Here is a 20,237-nt window from a genome sequence, read left to right on the forward strand (position 1 = left end):
AAGCCATTTCTTAAAAATAGTAAGGATCAAGGTGTTAAGTTCAATACGGGTGACCTTTCTGACATCAGAAACTTCTCTGGGAAGGTCAGAGAGAATCTACAGTGAAGAGCAAGGATCTGTGTCATTTTGATAAATATTGTATATTGGCCAAACCACACAAACTGTACAAAAACAGCAAAATGAACTTAGGCACCTGATATTTTCTTCTTCATCTGAATGAATCAGCAATGGCTCAGTATTGCACCTCTGCTAACCATTGTTTTAACTATAACCACTTTCAAAAACTGTCCACCATTACATCTTTCAGGGAGTGTCAGCTTAAGGAAGCAGCGAAAAACAACTAGCAAGAAATGTAAGCAATCAATATGAGGGTTTCTAATTAGACAATTCCAGTACTTGGATTCTGCTCATATCTCTTATATGCTGTCATTGTAATTTCTCTTGTGAATCAAAAACGTGTCATAATTTGACTGACTCAGAAATTGATTCATAAGATTTATTGACCTCCATCGTCCACATTCAGTTCTATTTTTAATTATGGTTATTGCATTTTTTGAAGACTTCCTCGTATTATGATACTGGTGCCTAAAGGAACAACACAACAGTGAACTCAGAAGACAATGGAAGACACTCCATGACAATGACTATAGGATTTATAGCTGAAATATCAGGAGTAATATGTTGGAACACTACAAAAGAACTAATTGCAGAAACTGTTTCACTGAATGCTCTATATTAATATGGCCTGAACGAATCATTGAAATGAAATGGTTATTTTCAGTTACTTGGAGACCATTTGTAGTCGTTAAAGAACCGCATCTTTCCAAACAACAATGAAATGTTTGCAGGTGACAATGTGCCATGTCACCAGGCCACAATTGTTCGCAGTTCAGTTGAAAAACATTGTGGACAATTCAAGCAAGTGATTTGGCCCTCCTGACTGCTCAACATGAATGCAATAAAACATTTAAACGATATAATCATTAATTCAGTTACTACAAAAATCCTGTACTGGCAACACTTTCACATTTATGATTGACTACAGAGGCAACATGGCTCAGTGTTTCTGCAGGGGAGTTCCTATGATGTGCTGAGTCCACACGACATTTACCTGCTGCAGTACACTGGGAAAAAGCAGGTCTGAAACAATATTAGGAGGTATTGTATGACTTTTGTCACCCCAGTGTACAGTTAAGAGAAGGAGTACATAAAATGTTATGATATCTACTTCAATAATACAGTGTTACAGGTAACATCAAAATTATGTAAGCACGAATCTGTTAACAAACCATTTGATGTAAATTATTTGAATCTGCTAGTATTCTCTAGTATTACAACTTAATGTGGGAGTAATTTATCAGAGATTAATGTCATTTAAAATTGATTTCTTCTGTTCTTTTTTTGAGTAGTATGCTTTTTCTTAAACCCCTCAGATAAAATAATTTTAAGTGCACTGTAGGCAAAAGAATGGACTACTTTTAGGACTCTGTTGAAATATCTGATATTTGTGGCCTGTTAAGAACATTGGCAACCCTGTTGTAGGGAATATCATTTGACTGTCCAGTCCCTGTGTTTTCTTTCTGTATGGACATCTTAAGGTCAAAATTATTTAAATTCTCTTTAATACTGAGGAGATAACTATAGATATAGAGGCTAGGAACTGTCATAATATTAAGATCTTTGAAATGAGTTTTACATACTTCTCTTAAAAATTGTTACTATACATCTGATAGCCTTCTTGTTGCCACCTGAAAACAATTTCTGAGCCAAAGCAGTTACCCCATCGAAGAATTCCACAGGTAAGGTGAGAGTGGAAAAATAAAAAATATGCATATACCAATAGGGCTTTGCTTATGTTATTCCTGAATTTGTTCATCAGATAAATCACTCAAGATAGTCTGGAGCACAATTTTTCCGTGTTACTCACCTAGGTGAGTCTCTGGTCAGTGTAAAGACCTAACAGTTAGATTATTTTGTACTCTTCACTGGAGACACTAAAACTGAAAACAGTATCTTTAGTTTTCTTATAATTAATTTGCAGGCAATTTGTCTGGAACCAACTAGCATGTGTGTCCATTGCTGCATTTATGTTGTGCCACAGCTTTCTATATAACAAAAATGGTGTAATTAAAGTTTCATCATCTGTGCATAATAAAGACTCATATGGCAAGAATGAGCGGAAATTACCAAGTAGTGAGCTCTTTGGCATACCTTTGACAGCAGATACACAGTCTAATATTTTATCATTGTTACTAACTGTTCTATGGCTCAATAAGGTGAACAGCATTCCCTCCAGCTCTACAGTACCAGCACTTGATGATAACTCTACTGTGGGAGACAGTGTCAAGATTTGCTTAGGTGTGGAGCGTGTCAATTCTTCATTTCTTTAAGTTTATTACACCAGTTCAATTTTCTGTTTTTTGTGATATTTGGGACAAAAGGAGTAATCTTTCCTACCAAAAACCATAAAAATTTCTTTGTTGACTTATAATTTGTAAACCATCACAAATAGTAGCCAATTGTGTAAATTTGCTACCATCTTCATGTGCACGGCATCAAGCTTTTGATGAAATAGATGTTATGGTAAAAACAGTTGTGTAGGTAAGAGGACGTATAATTGATGTTATAGCCAGAGAGGAAAAATATCTTTCTCATTCCTCTCGCACACATTCAATATGATGTCACCCCCACACCTGATATAAACAATAATCAAACTGGTATCTTTCCTCAACATTCCTGTCACTGTACTGGCTAATAATTACACTGATAATGCCACAAGTCCAATAGAAGCAGTGCATTGGTACTTGTTCTGTGGCTGTTGATGACATTCTGCACAATTGCTGAGATAGCTGTTTCTGCTGTTCCGCAATCTGAAATACTAGAAGTATACGCTGACATGAAATGACCTGGTCATAATTTTTCTGTGGTATGCTTGTATGAATGTTAGGGTAAGTATTTATTCATGTACTATTCCACTGAGTCATTCATTTGAAACATTCAGGAACACTTACAGAAAATTTTACTCTGCTTCAATGTGTTTCAGGAAGATACCAACCTCAATAATAACAGTAGTTGTGGAATCAAAGGCACAGACAGGGTTGTTCTGGACTCTGATGATAAACCTTCTCACGCTCTTCAGGGATACCTTTTGAGTATTTTGGTACTGGGGATCAGTGGTTTCTGGCAGTTCATTACAGAGTTACTGCATTTTGTTTTCTTTCTTGTTCCAATTAGTTTAGTGTCTTTATTGCACTGAAAACAGTGCTGACAGCAGTAGCAGCAGTAATACTCTCCTTACCTCATTGTCCTCAAGATTGATTTCAGTACCGCACAATTCCACCTAGGATTTTGTTTTCCAGCAGTTTTAGTTATGCAATCATGATAATACACAGCAGTATTAAAGGTATGCTTACTGATGATGAGTTGGATGATATGCACTAGTTTTATGAATTCACTGAATGCAATGTGAGAACTGCACAATGAAGCTGTGATAATAGCTTATGTGTTCCATCTTAAGGTTGTAGCATTATCTGTGTTTTGTGGTGTACGCTTTGATCACTGCATATAACATACTTCTTCATTATTCTGAAGGTATTTTCACAAACACAAGAGTGACTGCATTAAGAAATCAAATAAATTATAATAACATTATTACTCTGTAATGAATCACCAGAGACCATGACATCCTTATACTAAAATATTAAAAAAGTATCCCTGGACAATCTCTTAAAGCTTATCAGTGGAGTTCTGGTTCACCCTGTGTACTAATAAAGCAACCAAATGGTAATATATTTATGACAACAACAGAACTATTGACAGGATTTGACAAATTGTAACAAAGAGAACTATTTCTGTTATATTATTCACTCATCTTCAAATATTTTACATGTCACTGGTGTAAATATTTACATATCAACTGAGGTGACCGAAGTAATGGGATAGCGATATGCACATATACACATGGCAGTACTATAATGTACATAAAGCATAAGAGAACAGTGCACTGGAAGAGCACTCATTTATACCCAGTTGGCTATGTGAAAAGGTGTCTGACATGAATATGGCCACATGAGAGGAATTTGAATGTGGAATAGTAGTTGGAGCTAAATGCATGGGACACTCCATTTTTCAAATCACTTGGGAATTCTATATTCCGAGATCCATAATTTGAAGAGTTTGCTGAGAATATCACATTTCAGGCACGACCTCTTACCGCAGATCAAACCATGGCAAACGGCCTTCACTTAATGATTAAGAGCAGTGGAGTTAGCAGAGCGTTGTCAATTCTATCAGATAAGCAACAATGCCTGAAAAGACCAAAAAATAAATGTGAGATGTATGACAAATGTACCTGTTAGAACAGTGCAATGAAATTTGTCATTAATGGGCTATGGCAGCAGATGACCAATGTGAGTGCCTTTGTTGAGTGACATCAGCTACAGTGCCTCTCCTGGGCTTGTGACCTTATCACTTGGACTCTAGCTGACTGGAAAATTGTGGCGTGGTCAGATGAGTCCAAGTTTCAGTTATTAAGAACTGATGGTAGGGTTTGAGTGTGGCCTAGACCCCATGAAGTCAAAGACACAACTCAATGAGGCACTGTGCTAGCTGGTGGTGGCTCCACAATGGTGTGGGCAGAACCAATCATTGAGAGGAAATTGTTATTTTCAATTACTTGGAGACCGTTTGCAGCTATTCATGAACTTCATCTTCCCAAAAAGCAATGGAATTTTAGTGGTGACAATGCACCATGTCACCAGGTCACAATTGCTCACAGTTCAGTTGAAATATATTGTGGATGATTTGAGTGAATGATTTGGCCACCCAGACTGCTTAACATGAATGCAATCAAACATTTACAGAATATAATCAGGAAGCACCAAATACTGCAGTAGTAACATATTCACAATGAAATGAAATGTCGTGTGGCTAGGGCCTCCCATCGGGTAGACCGTTCGCCTGGTGCAGGTCTTTCGATTTGATGCCACTTCGCCGACCTGTGCATCGATGAGGATGAAATGATGATGATTAAGACAACACAACACCCAGTCCCTGAGCGGAGAAAATCTCCGACCCAGCCGGGAATCGTACCCGGGCTGTCACGCTGTCCACTCAGCTACCGGGGGCGGACATATTCACAATTATAGTTGGCTATAGGAACAGAAGGTCTCATTATTTTTGCAGGGGACTTCCAATGAGTTGTTGAGTCAATGCCAAGTTTAGCTGCTGCACTACGCTGGACAACAGGAGGTCAGAAACAATATTAGGAGGTATACCATGACTTTAATCACCTCAGCATAAAGCTAAGTGAAGTAGAACATAAAATTTCATGACATTTACTTCAACAATATTGTGTCACATGTAACATCAAAAATATGTATGCAGGAACCCATTAACAAACCATTTGATGTAGATTATTTGTATCTGCTAGTAGTCTCTAATGTGACAACTTGGTGTGGGAGTAATTTATCAGAATGTAATGCCACTTGAAATTTATTTCTTACATTCTTTTATTTCTTAGACCACTCTGATAAATTAATTTTAAATGCACTGTAAGCTATAGAATGGGTTAGTTGTGGAAGTCTGTTGAAATATCTGAGACCAAGACAATTGTGGCTGCTACAAATATTAGCTAGCCTGTTGTACAGCAAATGAACTGATTGTCCAGTCCCTGTGTTGCCTTTCTGTATGGATATCTTAAGGTTAAAATTATTTAACTTCTCTTTAATACTGAGGAGATGTACATGTAGAGGCTAGGAACTGTCATAATATTAAGATCTTTGAAATGAGTTTTACATACTTCTCTTAAAAATTGTTACTATAAATCTAACAGCGTTCTTATTGCCACCTGAAAGCAAATTTGGAGCCAAAGCAGTTACCCCATAGATGAATTCCCTGGGTGAAGTGAGAGGGGAATAATCAAAATATGCATATGCGAAGAGGGTTTTGCTTGCATTATGTCTGAATTTGTACAACAGATAAATCACTCAAGACAGTTTGGAGCACAATTTTTATGTGTTACTCACCCAGCTGAGTTTCTGGTCTATGTAGAGACCTAACAGTCAAATTATTTTATACTCTTCATTGGAGACACTAAAACTGAAAACAATTCCTTCAGTTTTATTATAATTAATTTGCAAGCAAAACGTCTGGAACCAAGTAGCATGTCAGTCCATTGCTATATTTATGTTATGTCATGGCTTCTCTATATAATCAAATTGTGTAATTAGAGTTTTACCATCTGTGTACAGTACTGACTCACATGGCAAGAATGAGGGTAAATCGTATTTGATTATAATTACTAATTTATCTCTCTGGCTTAGGCATGACCCAATAAGGGGAAAAGCACTCCCTCCAGCTCTGTAGTACTGGCAGTTGATGATGAGTATACTGTGGGAGACAGTGTCAAGAGCTTTCCTCAACTCCAGAAGAGTTGTGCAGGTTGTTTCCTTACACTCAAGAGAAACGATGTTGTGAAGAGCTAAGTAAATTATTTTCCTCAAAATGCTGGTTCATCTGTTTGTGCACATAATATTCTGTTATCTTTGACATTATTGGTAGGAGTGAGATGGCATGATAGTTATCAGGGGATGCTTTATCACTCCTGTTGTGGATAGGTGTTACAGTAATAATTTTTGGCAACCTGGAGAGATCCCTTCATGACAAATTTGATTGATGATTATAGTTACTGGCAGTAAAATTTCTTATTACATAACTTGAGAGTTCACAGAAATCTTTGGCTTTTGATTTTCTAAGTTTGGCAACTGTTTCACATACTTTTCTGTAAGATACACAAGACCAGCAAAAATTATCAACTGGCTTACAATCTAGAGCTTGGAGCAAAACTGCTTCTTTATTTACATCTTCAGTGAGATTTTCATTTGAGCCACAACTGGTAATGTGTGCATTTATGATGATTGGTTGGATTGGAATTTTGTGCTTCCGTTTGGACCTTATTTTTGTTTTAATAATTTTATGCACTACTTCACACTACTTTGTTGTATATAGTTGTCATTTGCTTTCTTTCTGGCCACTCTAATTTCTGACCTGCTGTGTAAGTTTTCTTCTTAGATTGACTCTGGTGCAATTTGACACAGTGCACAACCTTTTCATCATTGAGTTTGCTCAGGTGTGGAGTGTGCCAGTTCCTCATTTATTGAGGTTTATTACAGCAGTTCAATTTTTTTGTGTTATTTTGGACAATATGAGTAATCTTTACGACCAATAACCGATAAAATTTCTTTGTTGACTTATAATTTGTAAACCATCACACATAGTAGGCTGTTGTATGAATTTGCTACCTTTTTCATATATATGGCATCATGCTTTCACTGAAATGGATTTTAAGGTAAAAACAGTTGTGTAAGTAAGAGGATGTATAATTGATGTTACAGCCAAAGAGGAAAATTATCTTTCTTATTCTCCTTATGCTGTTCAATGAACAAAACAATAATGAAACTGGCATCTCTTCTTAACATTCTTGTCACTGTACTGGCTAGTAACCTCCGTAGATCTGTAAGTTGAATGAGTGAGATTCAGATTCCTGTCTTGGCATCTAGAGTTTGATATTCTATGGAGTCCCTATATCATGGTAAGCAATTGCTGGAATGCCTTCACAGCTGGATTCTTTCCCTATCCTAGTAAACTTCACATCTCAAATTATCTATGTACTCTTCAAATAATCATACATTTTCTAGTGGATACAGTATCAGTATCATTTTACTTCCTTCTTGTTTCATTCCCAATTAATGTGTAGGAAGAATGACATTCAATGTGCCATTTAGTATGCAGGAATTTATCTAATTGTGCAGTCATGGTTTTTATGCTAGGTATTTTTGCAACATTTTAAACTTTTCTAGGTTCATTTCAGAATTCATTTTCTCTGAATTTTAAAACTTGTGGGACTCTGATGGATAATGATCATTTCTGTGATGACCTCTTGCAGACTACTCAAGCTTGTGACTGTTTCAAAACGTTTCTTTCAATATTCTGCATCTTCTACATAATCCTGTTTGAGCAGACTACAAATGACAAAATATACAGTGCCACTCAATGTGTGTTAAACTATATTCCTCTAATAGATTCGACATTCATAGAACACAAGTCATTTTTAACATGTTTTACACAAACACTGAATTCACTGCAATTTAATCAATCTCTTCAATGACAATACACAACTATTCAAATCATCTACTAACTCCATAAGTCAGTTTTCCGTTACAAGTAACATAAAATAGCAAGTGCTAAATCATTCAGTACTCTGCAAGCAAAATAGTATATTTCAGTTTGACAGCATTCTTACTCCACAGCTCCACACAAAATATTGAAGTTGACACCTTTGTCTGAGAAGTTAGTAACATTACAAAAACATATTGAACATTATGTACAAAGCCCTTTCATGATTATTATTTCCGTGAAATTACCTATCATATAACAGAAGATATTTGAGGGGGTAGTCTTAAAATGCATGCACAGTTTCAAGATAGATGTTGAGTTCTATTATTCTAATACTGACCATATTGTGAAACAGAGGTAGCGACTGCTGAGATAAAGTCCACAGGTAACAAGAACCCATTTCCTGCAGTCTAGTGATGAGTTCTCCTTCAGGTCTTTTAACCAATAAAAAAAACTGCCATTCAGAGGGAAACGTTAGCTACTGACATCTCAAAGTGCTTGTTTTCATAAGTCAAGGTTTTGGTTGTCTACCGTATCCTTAAATTATTACAGGGCAATTTGGGATGGTTCCTCTCAAAAGCAAATAGCCAATGGTCTTCCCCATCCATCTCCTACTGGAGTTTATAATCTGTTTCACTGTCAATTGGTTATTAAATGCTAGTGCAGCTACCTTGCTTTCTTATTTTGTGAATGATGTTTCAGGTATTTAACAAACTCTCAGTTGAGCTGTACAGTTAAATCAAGTTCTGTTTGATGCTAATAAATATCGGGAGTAGGTTCTGTTCTGATTTAACATGTGTAATTGAGGCAATGTTAAGTAATGTATCAGTTAATGAGTGATTTGTTTGTTCTCCAAGTAGTTGGATGTCTGTTAAAGATGAAATGTTGTTGGGATGTACCTCAACTTATGAAACGGCCAAGAAAGGGATAAAATCTGTTATGTCACTTCATCTGACCATTTTAGAATGTCTAATAAACTGAATATGAATTGACTTAAATATCCTGAATTTAATTCCACAACAATTTACTGAAGATACATAGATGAATAGTGTGGCAACAAAATTCTTTCTGCTTGTGCTTTAATGTGGATAGAGAAGCACCCATGTGTAAGCATGTGCTACAGTTTAGAAGAACGGTCAGTAATCACACCTAAATTCTATCAAAAAATCATTTTGGGCCCCAAGACATCATTTTATACAAATGACTCTTAAAATGAAGAGCAAGTGAGTGAGTGGAAGACTGGCACCTCCACCTAAGGTAAGAAAACAAAGCAGGAAAGAACCAACATGAAAGCAATATTGTTGTGTTTTCTTTGTTTATGATGTCGAGGGGATATGTTTGCTATGTGTTTGTTGCCCAAGCTACCACAGTTAAAGGGCATTAACACTTTCAAATGGTTCACCAACTGAAGTTTACATACATATGTGTCAGATAGGATTTAAAAGAAAAAAAATGGTCCTTTTTTTTATTTTCATGGCTGCCCAAAACGATATAATCCTAGACAGGAGCATTTTTTAGATTAAATAGCTGAAGTGCAGTTCATTGGAGACACTACGCAGCAAGAATGTTTCTGGAGGTTCCCTTTCTGATAACCAGACCCAAAAACTTGCTACTATATGGGTACACTAGTATGCTGCATGAAGACGCTCTGAAAACTATTTGGTGCATGTCTCATACTGTAAATAGACCTGAGATAAATTCTAAATGGTCACATCCAGTAATATTAATACACTCTCTGCACAATTTTCACAGGAATAAACTTGTGGTTTAGTCTTGCATCTTGCACTAAATTGGGAAGGACATTCTGTTTAATTGTGGTGCCTTACCCTGTACAGAAGCTTTGCTGGTGGATGGACCCAATTGTAGCTGCACAGTTTTCTGAGCCATCTTCATGTGATGCACTGCAGCTGTCGCATAAGGACACTGCAGTATACACAGCTTTTTATCCAACAGGGACAAGACCGAGGAGCAATGTTGTGAGGGGCCCAGTGCGGTTAGAGGTGGAGGCTGCCTAACACCAGCCTGCCACAACCCAGCTTTCTCCTCCCTGAAACAGCACAAACAAAACTAAGGCACTGTGCAGCTCTGATCCTTAACTGAAGTGTCACATCCAGTAATTCTGATACATCTTCTACACAATACATGGAAGAATGAACTTGGAATTTCACCTTGCACAAAATTAGCAAAGAGCTTGTGTTTACTTGCAGTGCTCAACCCCATACAGGAGCTTTGCTGGTGGGGAAACCAAATTGTAGCTGTATGTTTTTCTGAGCTACCTTCATGTAATTTACAGCTGCTGTTGCACACAGACACTGTAGTATACACGGGTTTTGGTGCATTGGGGACAGACAGTGTCAGCAAACACATTGTGGGGACTGACCAGGATCAGGGTAGAGGCTGCCTAACACCAGTCTGCCACAGCCCTGCTTGCTCCTCACTGCAACAGCTCAATCACATCTATGGTACTCTGCAAACGTCCTCAGCTAAAGTGTCACATCCAGTAATTTTGATGTGTTTTGGTATTCCATCTCACAAAAAATTAACAAGGAGTTCTGTTTAGTTGTGGTGCCTTACCATGAACAGGAGCTTTGCTAGTGGGCGAACCAAATTGTAGCTGCATGCTTCTCTGAACCATGTTCATGTGATGTAATGCTGCTGTTCGGCTTTTAGTGGGCTGGGGAAAGCAGGAGTGGCAGCGGGGGGGGAGGGGAGGGGGCAGCTGGGGGGGGGGGGGGGTCTAACACTAGCTGGACACAGGCCTGCTGCCTTCTGCCTGCAACAGCACGAATCCATCTATGCTATTCTGCAGCTCTGGTCCTTCGGTGTGAATCACGAATCTCACAGAAGTTATATACCTGTCTACATTTTAGAGAAATGGAATTCAAGTTGATGCTAACTATGAAGAGTAGTCATTGAGTTTTAATCAAACCCTCAAAAAAATAATGTTTCATAATTAGTTTAGTGTTTGTTTGGAGGTGCATCTCTGCAGTCTCAGTACACACTGAAAACACCACACTACAATAATCCCTATCGTAACATGCTTCTCGAGGAGACAAAACAAAATGGTGTAGACCTGTAATAATGTGGAATATCATACAATGACTTGTTTTGTACATTTGAACAGGAGAAAGGTGGCAACAATCCATGCAGAGTGCACACAATCAAGGCAGTAGTGGAAAAAATGGAAATTAGTATGAAAAATATTGCTACTTGTTGGCTCCATGACCATTCACATCATTACAAAAAGCATGCCAAACAAAAACCACACCTTAAATATTACAGCTATGCCATGGTCATCCAAATGACATCCTTAGCCTACTCGTCACTATGGATGGGTGTTTGGTGTATTACTATGACCATGACACAAACTTGTCTTGGTGTGGTGCAAGCAGCTAGCAGGCAGTGTCAAATGAGCCTATTACCAAAATCTCTTGTTGAAGTAAAGGGGCAGCTGCTAAATGAAGAATCATGGGAATCTGTCTGAGGGTGTGTTTTACTCCATGATAACACCTAATATAATTAGACATAGACATTTGACTATAAAGTATTGCCCTTTATTCTCTTGACATGTTATCCAGTGATGTTTCCCATTTCCTTCAATGAAGAAATCATTATGTAGCAAGCATTTCCAGTATGACAATCAGGTGTTTTCAAAGTGAAATGTTTCCTGAACAGTGAAACACAGATCTCTACAAAATATCCAGAGAATTGCCAACACAATGAAATTCCTACAAGTCACACATTTACTTGTTCTAAATAAACCAGTTTACATGTACACTACACTAGTGACCAAATCTCAGTCATAATTGGGGTAAGAAAACAATGGATATGTGTACTGTTACTGAAAATTGTTGTATCTCTAAGATAGGACTACACTGCACTTCTTATATGCACATGATTCGTCAGTGATAAAAATGATTGCATTAGACCTGCAATAGCTTAGCCATTATTTTCTTGTTCTTTGTAAGCACTATGTTGACTCCTGATGAAGTCTCCTTTTGAGAGAGCGCAAGGTTGACTCCTCAACATAGCTTATGTCTGTTCTTTGTGTAGGATGTAATTCAGTGATTTCTCTTATCTTGAGCTCTGCTGAAAAAAGTGAAATGACATGAATTCAATAAATTGGAGCGGGTTTCATTAATGAATTCTCATTTCCTCATTGATTTATTCTTTCTTTCACTATACTTTCTCAGTGTTGCTGGATCCATGTTTCTAGGCTACACACTAGTTGTATGTGCGGTATCTGGATCAACTACTATGAGCCATCAGGATGCAGTTAATTGAGATATTCTATGCCTGAGGCAAGTTCTTAATCGTTATTGGCCTTGCTATGGCCTATGAGGAACATTTCCTCTCTCCAAAAACTGTTACCCACAGTTTTAATAGCAATTGTGGATGTTCTTTGACACATTGAGCAGTGATTAGTTTGCACTTAGCTTCTACTGAATGCAAAGAGAATCTTCATAGCACTATGATTTTCTTTCTGCAAACAATATAAATTGAATGCATATTGTCAACGCATAACTGTACACAATACAGATACATCAATACATAAATGTATAGAAGTACAGACATAATTTGATGGTTCACTATGTTATGTGTTTGTACAGCATATTATAATGAATAATTGTAGAATGTCTCTCAATCATAACAGTTAATAATTAGCATAACTGTCACCATAATGTATATGCCATCTCAGACAATCTTTGACAGCAACTGTAGAAACACTTTTCTAAGAGATTTTTAGGGTATTCCTGAACTAATGAGATTTTCTCCTCATTCTTTGATCACCACAACAGTTTGTTGTAATCTGTAATTCCACTGTGTAGGAAATCATGTTGTAGTTTTTCTTTGTTTTTCCTACTGAGAAGTAAGCAGTGGCTAGATTTGGTTCTATATTCATCCTTTAGTGTCTCTGGTGAGCAGCCTGCCATGAAAGATTCATTTATGATTTGCACTACAGAGTTTTTCATATTGACTATGCAGTCCTTCAGTATGCACACAGGCTCTTCATCATTTTTTAGACTGTGCTTAAAGCTGTGTAGTGCTATTGTAGTGATGGGTCACAGCATCATTGCATTTGGCATATAGTTGTGTGTGTGTACAGGCTGTTTTGTCAAATGTTTGTTGTACTTAGCTTGGTACCTATGTTTCTGAAGTATTGAATTGCAATGTGTGCTTATTTATTGGGACCATATATTGTGGTACCATGATACTTAAATGGCATGTTTCTTGTGTTTTTTTTTCTACTGGTTTCCTCTTTGGTGAATTCCATACTTCACTGATTTTGTTTTCTGCCTTTCCTATAAATTTGACTACTTTCAAGATAATTTTTCTGTTGGTAATGCTTTTCTATGTGTCTTTTTGTATGAGTGGTATTAGCTACAAAATGTGGCATCATTTTATTTGTTATTATGATGCTGAGATGTTTGAAGGCTACAGCTTTCTGTATCTCATTAGTTACTCTGTTATTTTTGTTTTGTCTTAGTACTTTACAGAAGACTTCTTCAGACCTGAATTAAATAATGATATGAACTATTGAAGTTTCCCATCGATGCTGATCTCCAAGTACTAGTGTTTCCAAGTTTAATTGTTCATCTTTGTGACAGATCTGACTATTTTTAGCTTAGAGAAAACCCTTATGCATGGGAGTATTTTAGTTTTCTTTTCTACAGAGCATAGTGTCAATGAAATCTATGCTGTTGGGACAGTTGCAGCAAAATTACTATTGTATTACTTTATTTCTCAGAGATTTCTTATACAATGTGAATGCAAGGAATAGTCTTCAGTGAGATAAAAAGCAAAAACCATGCAGGACCTATCAAGAGAAACACAGTATGCTATCCAACAAGATGTTTTTCACAGTTCTCCCTGCAGCAGAATGTTCTTGATTTTGGAGAATGCCAGGAAGACCAACTAGTAGAGGTTTTGGAATGGCTCGAGGAATCATATCATTGAACATGTTATGGCAAACCAACAGAAAGCCCAATGATAAAATACAAGATTAATAATTCTCCTCTGTATTTGTAACATGCACTCTTTCACTTTTTATGACAGATTAATTTGTGAAACAGAACATGAAGCAAGTAGAGTCCATAGAGTTCTGACAATGTGGAAACCAGAATCATCCACAACAAAAATGACAAACTGTTATTTATTATCAGTTGTAGAGCAATAGATAGACATTGATATGACCATGTGCATCTGCAGAAATTTTTCCAAGAGGGTGCAAGATTCTAAATTTGCTAGTTTTAATGTAACCAATTAAGTGGGTATGAAAATGTATTAAGCCCTATGAACTAAATTAGACAAGAAGTACAAAAAACTTACTGTACCTCAAAAGCTGGAAATTTGGGTGTTTATCTGCTTAGTATTTTGAAGGCACATTAATTTTGCACCTAAACATTAAGCACATTTAAATAGCATATGCTAAAAAATCTACTTATATTATTAAGATCAATGTGGATGACATCTTATGATTCAACTACCATATCTGAAATTACCTTCTCTTATCATTAAATGTAGGATGTCCAACACATTATGAACTAAAGCTAGAAAATATTCACAAAAATGATTTATTTTGACTTGCATTATGTTAGGCAGAACTGGAAAATTAAAAACCTGATATAAGGAAAAAGTCAGAATGATAGAGAGAATCCTGTTAGATGACAAGAAAAATGTCACTTCAATATACATCAGAGTGGAGGAACAGGAAATAAACTTTTACAAAAGTTTATTCAGCTCTGTTATTGTCTGTAAGACTTTGTTTACTTACAAGACTTCACATCTGTTCACATTAATGGACTTATTGCATTATTTTCATTATTCCCATTTTTAGTGCAGGCTGAAATAACTGAATTTGAAGAAAATTGATTTTGAACCTGCATTTTTTTTGTTGGATAAAAGTGTAGCCTAGGGCCAATATCCCACTGGATGAATGTGGAAAACCTTCAAACACCATTGTCAGACTGATTGGTAGAATCAACTTTTAGCAACCTGGGACTGCACCAAGCTAATTCATATCCCTCCAACTTGTCACATTATTGTGCAGTATGCCAAATATCCCACATATGGGGCTGTGTTTTATCCACAGACAAAGGTCCCAATCCAGGAGAGCATATTTTTACGACCTTGGAATTTCATACTTTTCTCAACTAATATTTTTGGGATAAAGTATCAATTTAGGCATCCATAATCTAGCATAACTGTGTTCTTATTACTGTACTACAATAGCTCTTTCATGTAAAATTGAGTGGAGAATCAGTAGACCATCATGGAATTTCTTTTCCAACAGACACGTGGTAAACTATATCACGCACCAGATAACCAGATGGCGGGGTGTCATTACAGGAAATGTGAGTAGATAAAAGGCATGTATAACGCTGCCAAGTTTATGTGGTGGGAATTGGGGACAGCACCCATGCACCATGGTGTTAGACCAACTCCTTTCTGCAACTCGGTAAGTTCTGAATGGGGAAGTGACAGGAACCGAATTCCAGGTTCCATAAAGATCTGTATCCATCTTGACCACAGATCAGCATCAAAATCAGAGCTACCTCAAATAATTGGTGTGCTTTTCTGTAAAAAGAGTGACAACTGTGGAAACCCAAGATACACAGTGATTATGTAGCTTTTGTTGTGGTTGACAATGCTAAATCTGCAGTACCCAGATTCCAGGAGGGTGCATGTCTATGGACATAAAGAAAAAAATTTTCTTTAAGTAAGATAGAGACAACTTGCTGATGATGGTGAAACAAATGTGTGTGAATTCTTATGGGACTTAACTGCTAAGGTCATCAATCCCTAAGCTTACACACTACTTTACCTAAATTATCCTAAGGACAAACACACACACCCATGCCCAAGGGAGGACTCAAACCTCTGCCAGGACCAGCCGCACAGTTCAAAACTGCAGTGCCTTAGACCGCTCAGCTAATCCCACGCGGCGATGGTGAAACACCACTAAAGCATGTAATGGATGAAGAGTGAAAAACAACACAGATTAGAAGTCCTCTTGAAACCTTGATGTGACACAGAAACAGGTTTTATCTTATGTGTTTCAGCTTGTATATTGGCATTTGCCTGTCACAAGTGTTGTCCATGTCATTTGGCATGATCACTAAAGTGGTTGCTGCTGCAACCACATCCTCTGTGTACCCAAAAAGTAAAATCATCTATTAGTCATAGGTGTTCTGTCCTACAGCAACTTGCTGATTGTAATTTAAAAGGTGATGAAGCCACGGAACATGTGAGGCTGTCAGATGATGTTTGTTCCATTCCTTACATATTACTTTTGTAAAAACAGTGTTCCTTCAAAAGTCTGCAACTGTGTCAGTAAGAATTTAAATAATAAAATATGGTATGACTTACTGGTACATTTTTTTCAAGTGCTAGACATTACTGAAAATGCTACAAAACTCCTGAGCTGCATCATGTTAAGCATGCTAAAACATAACTAGGGCACTGTTCTACTATTTGAACTATTTTGGTGGCCGTGCGGTTAAAGGCGCTGCAGTCTGGAACCGCAAGACCGCTACGGTCACAGGTTCGAATCCTGCCTCGGGCATGGATGTTTGTGATGTCCTTAGGTTAGATAGGTTTAACTAGTTCTAAGTTCTAGGGGACTAATGACCTCAGCAGTTGAGTCCCATAGTGCTCAGAGCCATTTGAACCATTTTTGAACTATTGTGGGAGTTGTTAACTGCAGTATTACCAGTCATCCATAAGGCTCATTTGTTTTGGTGAATTAAATATTGAGGATTGGTTCCTCACAAAGGGAATACTGTAGTGAGCTTCAGTTATGTGTGATGAGTGATAGGAATATCAGCATCAACGCGCTGGTATTACCACCACATTTCTGTTTTTTCCTCCTCTTGATGCAATGATCTGGTGTTCTCATTTATATTTCCCTTGAGTTAAGCAATCTCTGGAAGAATCCAGAGCTACCATATACAAGGGTGAGTCAATTAAAACTTTAAATTTGTAATAACAAATGTAAATTTCCGCGCTGTTATCCTGTAAGTTGATAAGCGTGGTACAAACAGCGTACATAATGGCCTGTAGGTGGCAGCATAGTTCAGATGGGCCACATACCGTTGCAGTATCAGTGTAAAGATGGCCGCCCCACTTGCGACATGCACCAGGGAAGAACAGCGTTCTGTTATTCGGGTTTTGCGTAGTGAAATTCATCGACGAATGAAGGTTCAGTATGATGATGCATCTTTGTCATAGCAGAAAACCTATGAATAGAGTAGGATGTGAGGTGTGACTTCAGTGGAAGATGCTCCTCATCCAGGTCAGGCACAACGAATTGTGACTCCACAGAACATTGCAGCAGTTGAAGATACCGTGAGGGAAAACCGCGGAGTGACACTGAATGACATTTCAGCATGTTTACAGATTAGTCATGGGTCAGCACACCACATTGTGGAGTTTCACAAAGTGTCTGCAAGATGGGTGCCACGGCAACTGACTCCTGAAATGAGAGAATGACATGTTGATGCTTGTGAAGAACTTCTTCGGCACTTTAAACGAGAAGGTCATGGTTTCCTTGCAAGAATCGTGACTGGGGACGAAACCTGGGTTCACTTCCAACAACCAATAAAGAAGAGATCGAGCAATGAATGGCACCATTCCTCGTCACCAAAACCACAGAAGTTTTGAACAGAACCACCAGCAGGGAAGGTTATGCTGACACCCTTTTGGGACAAAAAAGGCGTCATTTTGGAATGTTACATACCTAGAGGGACCACTGTCACCAGTGCATCCTACACAGATCTCCTAAAAAATTATCTGAGGCCTGCAATAAAATCAAAGCCACGTGGATTGCTGTCAGCAGGTGTCCTTTTGCAACATGACAATGCAAGGCCCCACACTGCCCATACAACAGTTGCAACAATTACAGACCTGCATTTTGAGTGTCTTCCTCATCCACCATACTCACCAGACCTGCCCCAAGTGATTTCCATATGTTTGGACCACTCAAAGACGCAATGGGAGGAAAGAAGTTCCGTTCTGATGAAGAGGTATGCCACGCGGTGCATGAGTGGTTGCAAGGACTACGAAAAGAATTTTTTTCTAAAGGAATTTATGCACTTTGTAAACGCTGGAGGACTTGCATTGAGCGTGGGGGACATTATGTTGAAAAGTGATACAGCTTTCTACCATTTCTGCACAATAATTAATATTTAATAAAATATGTAAGGTTTTCATTTGACGCACCCTCGTATATCTATGTATTTTGTGTTGTTGTGTTGATCAAAAATTGCCTAAAACTGTACGCAAATGTTAAGGTAGTTTGTGTTTTGTGTTGATCTACAGTCCTCAATAAGATCAAATCATCTTTGAAAACAATCAAAAACGTACTAAGAACACCTGAACATATCATTTTACACTTGCTAATTATGGCTGGGCTCTGTTCTATTTTGTTTCTTGAAAAGCATTATTAAACTTTCTCAATTTTGTAAGCTTTCATATCCTTCTCATGAAGATTTACGCTCATCATGACATATGAACAGAGTTTAAATCCAGTGACACATTCTGTTTCTGTGTGATGCTGTTATGATAAAGTTTCTTCTCTTTACTAAAATTTAAGCTCCAAATCACTCATCATGCTGCATCTTAACCTTTCTGTTAGTAGCTTGTGGTAGATCCAATACAGTGAAACGGTTTGGTGTGTTATTTCTATAATCTGAATGCTAAGTACATTTGCAGTACTGTAGTGCTTAAAATTGTAACATGTCAACAGCACGCGTATAGGGGACGAACATTGACAGCCAAGTTTGCATAGCGCCAAGTGAAGCCACTATTGTTATTATTATTTAATGCTCTTCTTTTAGTTAGCTATGTAATACTTTGATTCTCTTAGGGCATAATACATCTTTCCAATATGATGCTCTAAAACAGACAAATGGAAATATGTGGGAAACGGTATCTAGTAACCAGACAAGTGGAGATGTGGGAGATTAGTATTTACTACTTGACACTGAAGTCAGCACAGCACTGGCAGCATGCTCACATCCTTTAAATTTCTGCTGAATGTAGCTGTACTGGAAGAATGTGGTGATGTTCTAGGCTGGTTCTTACTTTTCTGCCTGGCAAGTTACATTTGATTAATGTCTTATTGGCAATGAACTCGTGTTTTGTACACAGGCATAGCCTATCCTATAGATACTAATATCACACATTTTAGCTACCCATTTAACAAAATCAGCTGCAGTTAATTGATTTATGCAGCACATAGTGCCTTGGCAGTGCAAGAGAAGCTTATTCTGAGTCTATAGTATTTGTGTGTGAGTGATGTAGTGATCTGTAAGTTGACATTTCATATTTGTATTGTGGACAGTGAGGACTGATGCAACCTAGGTGTTAGAGGTTTTATACCAATTTAATTACCATCATTGTCACATGACGTATTTGCAGAGAAAAGAGAAGAGACACCTGCAAACTTTATCTTTGGTTTGATCAAAAAACTTGAAATTGTCACTATCACTGAAATCCTGGAGAATGAAGAACTGGTGCAAATGCCTTCCAAGAACATAACTGATGTTGAACAAATTTATGAGACTTTTAGTGATAATTGAAACAAAAAATAATGGGTGGTCATTGAAATCAATTATGCATCACTTCAGAAAGGTCAAGGGCAGGGACATCTGTCTCATTACCAAAGATGTTATGAACAACAAGGAACAAAACGTGAAAAACTGAAGGTCATATCAGAGTAGATTTGGTGTATTTTCCAAGTGGCAAGGGTCAATTCCATGGCTGTGGATGATCTCAATACAAGGCTGTCAGCATAGGCCTACACAAAAGCTAGAGTGCTTGGACACAGGGGGCCATCATCATTGAAGACTCCAAAGTTGGCAGACCAAGTGCAGTGGTCGTTCACCAGCAGTTGCTACTGCAATGAGTGCTGTCCAACCCCAAGCAGCAGCAGGCTCCCATCACCAGTGCAGCAGTTCCACCAGAGCATGAGGCTTGACCACATGCAGAGGCACCATCTGCAGTGGCAGTTCCAGCTACTTTCCAGTTACTCCTCAGTTATGTTTGGGATCCACCCATTA

Source organism: Schistocerca americana, chromosome X (assembly GCF_021461395.2).
Source record: "Schistocerca americana isolate TAMUIC-IGC-003095 chromosome X, iqSchAmer2.1, whole genome shotgun sequence".
Taxonomy (NCBI): domain Eukaryota; kingdom Metazoa; phylum Arthropoda; class Insecta; order Orthoptera; family Acrididae; genus Schistocerca; species Schistocerca americana.